This window comes from Neltuma alba, unplaced genomic scaffold, assembly GCF_004799145.2.
Source record: "Neltuma alba isolate B1F8T4 unplaced genomic scaffold, ASM479914v2 tig00011373_pilon, whole genome shotgun sequence".
Classification (NCBI taxonomy): Eukaryota; Viridiplantae; Streptophyta; class Magnoliopsida; order Fabales; family Fabaceae; genus Neltuma; species Neltuma alba.
The window spans coordinates 113,362-122,225 of NW_021636067.1; the positions used below are offsets into that span (position 1 = coordinate 113,362).

Sequence of the window (8,864 nt, forward strand, 5' to 3'; positions counted from 1 at the left end):
TTATTTGAATTATATATATATTTTTTGCCAACAGATTATTTGAATTATATTGCTTTAAAGAATTCCTTGCTCTTCATAATAATTTAATGAGACGTAAATATTAATAATTATTTATCAACAAAGGTAATGGGCTTAACTTTTACACCAATCAAAAGGCCATAACGAGAACAAATAGAGTGGGGAATAATCTTTACACAAATAAAATTAAATAAACGTCAGAGCATTTGTACGCGCCTGGTGTTGCCACGTGGCCATTTCGATGAGCAAACATCATATTGGAGGGATGCAAGGCAAGAATTAGTTCAGGATTTTCACTTAGATAAATGTAGCGCGAAAAAGGTTTTGGGAAAAAAGTTGGCTTTTGGCCGCAACGCCTCTCTTAGATGAAATTTTATTAAGTGACATGAATGGTTGTAGGAATTTGGTATCAAGTTCACCTGGTCACATGTCTAATGTTGCAGATTCTAGTTGTATTCTTCTTAGTGTTAATAGTCCTACTGTTATACAAAGAGGTGTCCGGCCTGTCTAGTTTGAGCCTTTATTGTATTTTTGTGGTCTTTGTTTTGCTCTTATTTGCTTCTTTCTTAGTCTGTATGTTTTTTTGGGGGTCTGTATATTTCTTTTTTTGAGACTGTTGTTTTGTTAATAGCCCTAGTGTTTTTTTTGAATATTTGTTCTGTGTTTTCGTGAGTCTGTTGTTCAGTTTTCTTTAGTAATAAAAATATCTCTTTAGCCAAAAAAAAATGTAGTGAGTACTCTGAGATATATTTCATGGCAGAAGAATAGCAAACTAAAAAAAAAAGAATCAATCATGGTAAAATAAAATTAATAATGAAAAGGACAAAAACTCTAATAATGGTTCGAAACAGGTATACCAAAAAAAAAAATTGAAACGGGTTAAAACTTATTGACGAATTGTTCATGTCGAAGTTTTCAAACCTCACCCGGAACGATCCGGCCACCGCCTGTTTTGGCTTGGTCTAGAAGTTTGGACTGTTCAAAGAATTAAACCGCTTTGAGCCATCTTGAACGGGCATTTGAGCCGGAAACCGAAACTGGGAACGGTTTTAAAAAATCTGGATGGACATATTGGCTTCATCTATTTCTCTCACCTGATCCATTTTCTTCTTTGTTCAACTTTCTTCATGGGCGCCAGGTAGTATTATAGCAGAAAGAGTAAGGATGAAGAAGGGAGAAAAAGAGATGAAGATTACAACATTAAAAGCAAAAATTAATGAAATGACAAAAAAAAAAAAACCTACCAGCAGCATTTTCTTTCCCCATTGTCTGTGCTCGGCTCACGGAGGGGAGGAAAAATAGCTTTAAAATTTGCAGACTATAAGTAAAATGTGACCTGACAAGACTTTTGACATTTTACTTCTGATTTTGATTTTTATTCTTTTTACGTATAAAACATGTCGTCAACATTTTCTAGTTACCTTGATTTACATTAAAACTAAGTATTGTAAAATAGGATACTATATTATTTTTATTTTAATAGGTTGAATTGCTTATGAAACCATAAAATTGATATATTTAATAATTTATCAAAATTATTTAACAATTTGATATTTTATTTTTTTGACATATATCACACATATATAATATTGTTTGACATTTTATTCAATTATTATACCATCGATCCAACATTGGTTCATATGATGAGGTTTAGAAAATAAATAAAATCCAAACACAATAAAAAATTTTAGAGACAATTACAAATAAAGACCCAAATATATAAAATTGCGAGTATGGACCCTAAATTTGAAAAATAGCTTGAGAGGACTTGATCCCAAATTGCAACTATGAAATGATCATGAAATGTCTAAAATGCCCTCCTTCTTTTTTCTCTCTTTCTTCCTCTCCAAATTTCCTTCTCCTTCTTTATTCTTTTCCTCTCTCTCTTCATTCTCTCTTTCTTTGGATCTTTTTCTCTCCAGATTTCTTCTTTCTCTTTACTTCTTCCCAAAACATATAGAACTCACAATGTCCTTCAGCAATCCTCTCTTCATTATCATTCCTTGTTACTTTCTTCTTATCTTGCTTAACTGTTCTTTCGTCGACAATGAAATCTCTTCCATCATTATCTCTGTTGCTATGGAAGGAGAGGAGAGTTGGAGAGTTTAAGGGAGAGTGACAGTTATTTACAATGCTTGTAATATTTGCTTGCAATGTGTGCGATAATTGTTTGGTGCTGAGACAACACCCAAAAAATCTGGATTTTTATTTTTTATTTTTATTTTGATTTTCAATTTGTATTCATAATTGAAAATAACAAGTTGACAAGTTTTGATACCCACTTCATGACAAGTTCAATAAGGCAAATAACAAGTTTAGCAAGGCAAATAACAACTTCTAATAAGCAATTTATAAAAATTTGACTTTCTGTGTTAAAATGACAGAATTTTCAGATTTCTTTAGCAAATAACAAGTTCTGATAAGCAATTCATGACAAGTTCAGTAAGGCGAATGACAAGTTCAGTAAGATGAATGACAATTTCTGATAAACAATTTATAGGAATTTAAGATTCTGTGTTAAAATGACAATGTGCACAATTTCTTAGCGAATGACAAGTTTAATAAGGCGAATGATAACTTTTGATAAGCAATTCATGGGAATTTAAGTTTATGTGTTAAAATAACAAAATTTTCAGATTTCTTTAACGAATGACAAGTTCTGATAAACAATTCCTGACAAATTCAGTAAGGCGAATAATAAGTTTAGTAAGACAAATGACAACTTCTGATAAGCAATTCATAGAAATTTAAGATTCTGTGTTAAAAATGGGAAAACCATATTGAAGGTACCTATACTTTCTCTCAATTTTTAATTTGGTACCTATGTGTTTTTTGCCCTTTAATTAAACATTTAATTTTATCTTTTTAGCAACATTAGCTCTTATAACTTTGTTCTATTGATATTTTTAGTCTCTACATAATGATTAATGATGTTAATAGAGGAAAAATAAAGATTTAGTTAAGAACAAAAAACACATAGGTACCAAATTGAAAATTGAAAAAAAGTATAGGTACCTCCAATATAGTTTTCCCGTTAAAAATTTAATGACCCCTAATCATAATTTTATATATTGATGGGTCTTTATTTGTAATTATCTCTAAATTTTAACTCAAGTGTAAATGACTAATTCCAAATGATTGGTGTGTTTGGATGAAACCAAACCGTGGTTTGGAAAAGTGATTCTGGAGAATAGATTCTGGAAAAAATAGATTCTGTGAAGAATAGATTTTGTAAAAAAGTGATTTTGAGAAGTGAGAGTGTTTGGATAGTTGTTATCAGAAGCACTTTTTATATATACAAATTACTAAAAAAAAGACATAAGTTAATATGATAATTACAGAAAAAATAGATTTTATGATATATTTTAATTTGAAGAAATAAAATTGTTAATAATATGTTTTTTACCAACATAATTAATAATACATAAGATAATATAATTAATAAATAATTAATGTCTATATATATTTATAAAATATAAGATTAAATATATTTATAAAAAAATATGTTTATAAAAAAAATAACAAGATACATATCATATAGGCCCTCACACTCTCCTTTTTTTCTCCAAAAGCAAAAAAATTTTGCTTTTTCCAAAACCATGGTTTTGGAGTCAAAACCATGGTTTTGGTTTTTGGAGAGGCTGTTTGGGTAGCATTTTCCCCAAACCATGGTTTGGGTCCCCAAACCATGGTTTGGGGTGCTATCCAAACAGAGCCAAACACATTCAAGAATTCTAAGACCGGACAAAATTTAGGAAATAGATAAAATCCAAACAATATTAGTGAATTTTGCTCTAATATAAATGGCTAATTTTAAAGACTAAAATACTTAAAATACATTAAAATTGTTAATACCTGATGAAATTTAAGTAATGGGTAAAATCTAAACAACAATAGTGAACATTCACTTCACTGAAATTGTTAATCTAAAATGCTAAAACCAATTTGAGAGTAGTTAATAAGAAGTATTTTTGTCCTTTTTTTATTTCAAAATTTCAATTTAGAATTTTACATGAATTCTATAATTATGTACATTAGGAGAATCATTGCGAGATTTGTGATTTTCCATGTTCTTTTATGATGATTTTCCCTTTAAATTAATTTGTATTCCTTGATGTCCTTAATATCGTAGAATTAGAGTTCAGAGACTGACGGTCTATTTGTTTTGAAGGATCTGGAGGGAAGGAAAGGGAAGAGGAGAAATTTAATTATTTTTCCTTGTTTGACGGGATAAAAATTTTAGAAGAGGAGAGAAAACTCTCTCCTCATAAGCGTCCCATCCAAAATTGAGGATTTTGGAGAAAAAGAATAATATTTTGACTTGTGTTAACTAATATGCTTATATTACTTTCTAATAATCTAATGTTACCCTTCAGTGCCGAATTGTATGTGATTTGGTATATTTATAGATTCAATAATGTCTCTCTTTTCTCATTTATATGCTATCAAATATAAAAAAAATTACTATCAAATATATTTTAATTTCCAAATGCAAATCAAGTATTCAAAACAAAAACATACAAATAAGTGATCTATATTATTTTTGAAAAAGTTATTTAACTACTCATATCAACAATATAGAGAAAAATAAAAGCTGAAAAAATATACTCAAATTAACCATATTTACTTTATTAGACCAGATTTTGGATATAAATACAATTATAGTTATTAGATATATAGTAGCTTTTAATTATGTATTATCATTATATTTATTTAATTTTATTAATTATAAAAATTTGATCTTATATATTAAATATTATTTATAATTATATTTTATTAATTACTCTATAAAGTTTGTAAAAATCAACTTACATAATGTAAGGGTAAAATTGTCTATACAAAAATATTTTGCCTACCCTTTTTAAAACAAACAAGCTAACATTAAAATTCTTCTCCCATCCTCTCATTTTAATTCAAACAAAATAATATTAAAATTTTTTTATTCTTTTATCTTTTTTTTCTACATTAAAATCTCCCTCCTCCTATCCCATCCCTTCTATTGAGCCAAATACTCCCTAAATTTTATAGTAAGCATCCGTACTAATAGAAGATCATAAGAGACGGCGGCATAGGCACCTGAACTTCACAATAATCCGCCTCCATGGAAATAAAAGAGAATATTCAGCAGTCTCTGGGTATAACAAAAAGAGTTAGTTTCTCTTAATACGATGAATCAAGATTCAAATAAGATTGCCTCGGGCTGCAAATACCTTTGTCCAAAAAAGAAAAAAGAAAAAAAAAGAGTCTCCATCCATTGATAGTCTGAAGCTGACTGCGTCACTGAATGGACCACAAATTGACGCCGGAGGACGGCGTTTGTTTTCCCTCGGCGGCAACCGAACGAAACGTCCATCTATGTCCAATTTTCCACAAAATGTCATTGTCACTTGCACAAGCTTCGGTTTCTTTATTGGAGTCCAAATCTCCACGAATTGCTTATCCTCAGCTTAGTAAACGCTCATCTTTATTGAAGTAATCTGAAGCTTCTTTTCCAACCCAACAATGGAGTGGGAGCTCCAAATTCCTTCATCTTCTGCAATCTTTTCCTTCTTCCTCTTCTTGTTAATGGTAGTTTACATATCCTGGAGATTGAAAACAAAAATTCAAACTCAAAGTTGCCTCCTGGGCCACCTAAGGTACCCATCCTTGGTAATATGCACCAGATTGGAGCCATGCCTCATCAAACCCTAGCGAAATGGGCAAAGCAATATGGGTCTCTCATGCATCTAAAGCTTGGAGGACTTTCAGCCATAGTGGTATTCACCCATATTTCCATTCTGATTGATTCGATTTCTTATCGTTTTCCATATGGGATTTAGAGTTTTACCATCAATATTTGTTTGTTCCTGTGCTGTTCTTGATATGTAAAGCCTTTTGAGCTTTACAACCGAATAACTGTATTACTGTGAATGCTCTATCTTGATTCTGCAACAGGTATCTTCGCCTGAAATGGCCAAAGAAGTGATGAAGACCCATGATATCATCTTTGCAAATAGGCCTTTTGTTCTTGCTGCAGATATCATCACTTATGGCTCCAAGAGCATGAGCTTCTCTCCATATGGGAGTTACTGGAGGCAGATGAGGAAGATTTCCGCGTCTGAGCTGCTAACGCCGAAGCGTGTGGAATCTTTTCGACCCATTCGTGAAGAAGAGGTTTCAGAACTTGTCAAGGAAATAGCTTTGAGTGAAGTGTCAGTGATCAATCTTACCAAGAAGATTAATTCAATGGCCTATGCCATGACCGCTAGAATAGCCTTTGGTGCGAAATCTAAAGATCAAGAAGCTTATATAGGACTCATGAAGGAAACTTTGAAGTTAGTGGGAGGGTTCTCTCTGGCTGATTTGTATCCATCCATTGGAGTTCTTCAAGTTTTGACAGGTCTGAGGTCCAAGGCTGAGAAGGTTCATCGAGAAATGGACAGGATACTTGGAAGCATGGTAAGCGATCACCAGGGCAGAGATGCACAAACAGAAAAAAACTATGAAAAAGAAGAAGATATAGTTGATGTTCTGTTGAAGCTGCAGAAGCAGAACAACCCTGAACATCCTCTGTCTGATGAAATGATCAAAGCAACCATCTTGGTTAGAATCTTGCCATTATGAATATCCTTACATATTTGGCACCAAAGTGGAGGGAAAAAGTTTCAAAGATAAATTGACTGGCAGTTTTTGAGAAATGTATTACATATAGGAACCATATTCATTCTTAATGGTTTCTTTTAATATGGCGTGATACTTGAAATAATGTCCCACTGTAAAATCATTGATTGTATCCATGCTTCTTATTTTTTGTAGAAATACCTTTTTTTCTCTTTGTTTGACTACTGTTAAATGCAGGCAGATAAGGAAAGACTTAAATAGAATGATTAGATGTTAAAAATGAACTTGTGCTTAACCATTTAGTGACCATGTAAAAGCGCAGTTCTATGTGATTTATGTAAAAGTTGCTGCAAAAGATTCAAGTGAAAATCTGTTTTAGACTCCTGAATTTGAAACTATCTTTTTGTCAATTCAAGTTGGTATGATCAGGGTAGAAGCTACCGCTACAAGCAATTGTTGAAATTCTTTTAATGATAGTATATCTTACAGGACATATTTAGTGCTGGAAGTGGGACTTCATCAAAAACCATAGAGTGGGCAATGGCAGAGCTGATAAAAAACCCAAGGGAGATGGAGAAAGCACAATCTGAGGTAAGAAAGGTCTATGAAGGAAAAGGTTCTGTAGATGAAGCAAGTATTCATGAACTGAAGTACTTGAAGTCAGTCATCAAAGAAACATTGCGTCTGCACCCTCCAGTTCCACTGTTACTCCCAAGGGAATGCAGGGAGAGATGTGAGATTAACGGGTATGAGATTCTCCCCAAAAGCAAGGTGATGGTTAATGTATGGGCAATAGGGAGGAATCCTGAGTATTGGTTTGAATCTGAGAAATTTTACCCAGAAAGATTCGTTGATAGGTCAGTGGACTTCAAAGGAGCAGATTTTCAGCTCATTCCATTTGGCGCTGGAAGAAGGATGTGTCCTGGCGTAACATTTGGTGTTGCTAATGTTGAACTCTCACTTGCAAATTTGCTGTTCCATTTTGATTGGAAGATGCCTAATGGGGAAAATCCTGAAGATCTAGACATGAGTGAATCCTTTGGCATGTCTGTGAAGAAAAAATATGATTTGGAACTGATTCCTGTAAAGTATAGCTCATCTGTAATTTAATATTGTGCAGTGAAGCTGCCTCAGACCAACTCAACTGATAAGGCCAAGATGAAGTACGGTAAAGCTCTCTCTCTCTCTCTCTCTCTCTACACACACACACACAACTGTGCAGTGAAGAATTTCCTGTTGTTGTCACCAAATAATACTGCATTTTCTATCTGTTATTTTTTCCCCTTGGTTGTTTGCTCTCTCTTCAATGATTTGATTAGTTGGTGAGGGATCTTGACAGATGCTTTTGCATCTTTTCATAATTATTGGAAGTATCTAACATGGGGAATTTTATAAGGAAAGAGGAAGAATGATCTTAGGCATAAAGCCAAGAGGATATTATGATACCTCAATAATTTAAGCATATTTAGTGCTTCTAGACTGTAGACAATGGACATATAAATATTATAATGTATTGCATAAGATCATTTATTTATGTGCATCCCCAAGTACTAGTACAAATTACAAAAAAATTAATAAATTTGAGGAGCTATGATCGCATGTTCTGACCACCATTGGTGGATGTACTCCATTGAAAGCTAATCAGAACTCCCTTCGTCTAACGTATGCAATTCTAGCTTCTTCTTCTTCTTCTTCTTTTTTCCCCATATCAAATATAATATTGTATATTAAGTTTCGGTTAGCCTCTAACGAGAAAGCACTGTCTTGGCAAACAAAAAGGAGGAAAAGGAGAAGGAGGCACGATCCTTTTTTAATCAACAAAGATTGTGATGACTTGCAATATTTGCGATATCCAGATGTTTTTACTCATTTTTTTTAATATATGGTGACGAAAAAATAGTGTTTATGACTATTTTCTTTAATCACGTAAGAAAAGAGCTATTGACTTTTCTACTTGTGTTTTTGACTCTCTCTCTCTTCTTTTTTTTTTTTTGGTACTTCTATAATCTGATTAGCCGGTCGGATTTTAATTGTTGCTTTAGCATCTTTACATATAATTGTTTAAGCAATATAGGAAACAAAAATAAATATGTAAATCCTTATAACTTTATCTGATTTTTAAGCATTTTTTATATTTTTCTATTTTTTTAGGTCTTTATACTTTATAGTTCCTTAATTATAGGCATTGACTCCTATACTTACTAATAATGTTTATTATGTTGATAATAGATAAATTTTATTCCATT

General features: G+C 32.2%; 1 pseudogene; it reads left to right on the forward strand.

Annotated features, from left to right (window-relative positions):
* The first annotated feature begins 5,413 nt into the window (after positions 1 to 5,413).
* Positions 5,414 to 7,914, forward strand: LOC114712547 (cytochrome P450 71D9-like; annotated as a pseudogene).
* Positions 7,915 to 8,864: the final 950 nt, after the last annotated feature.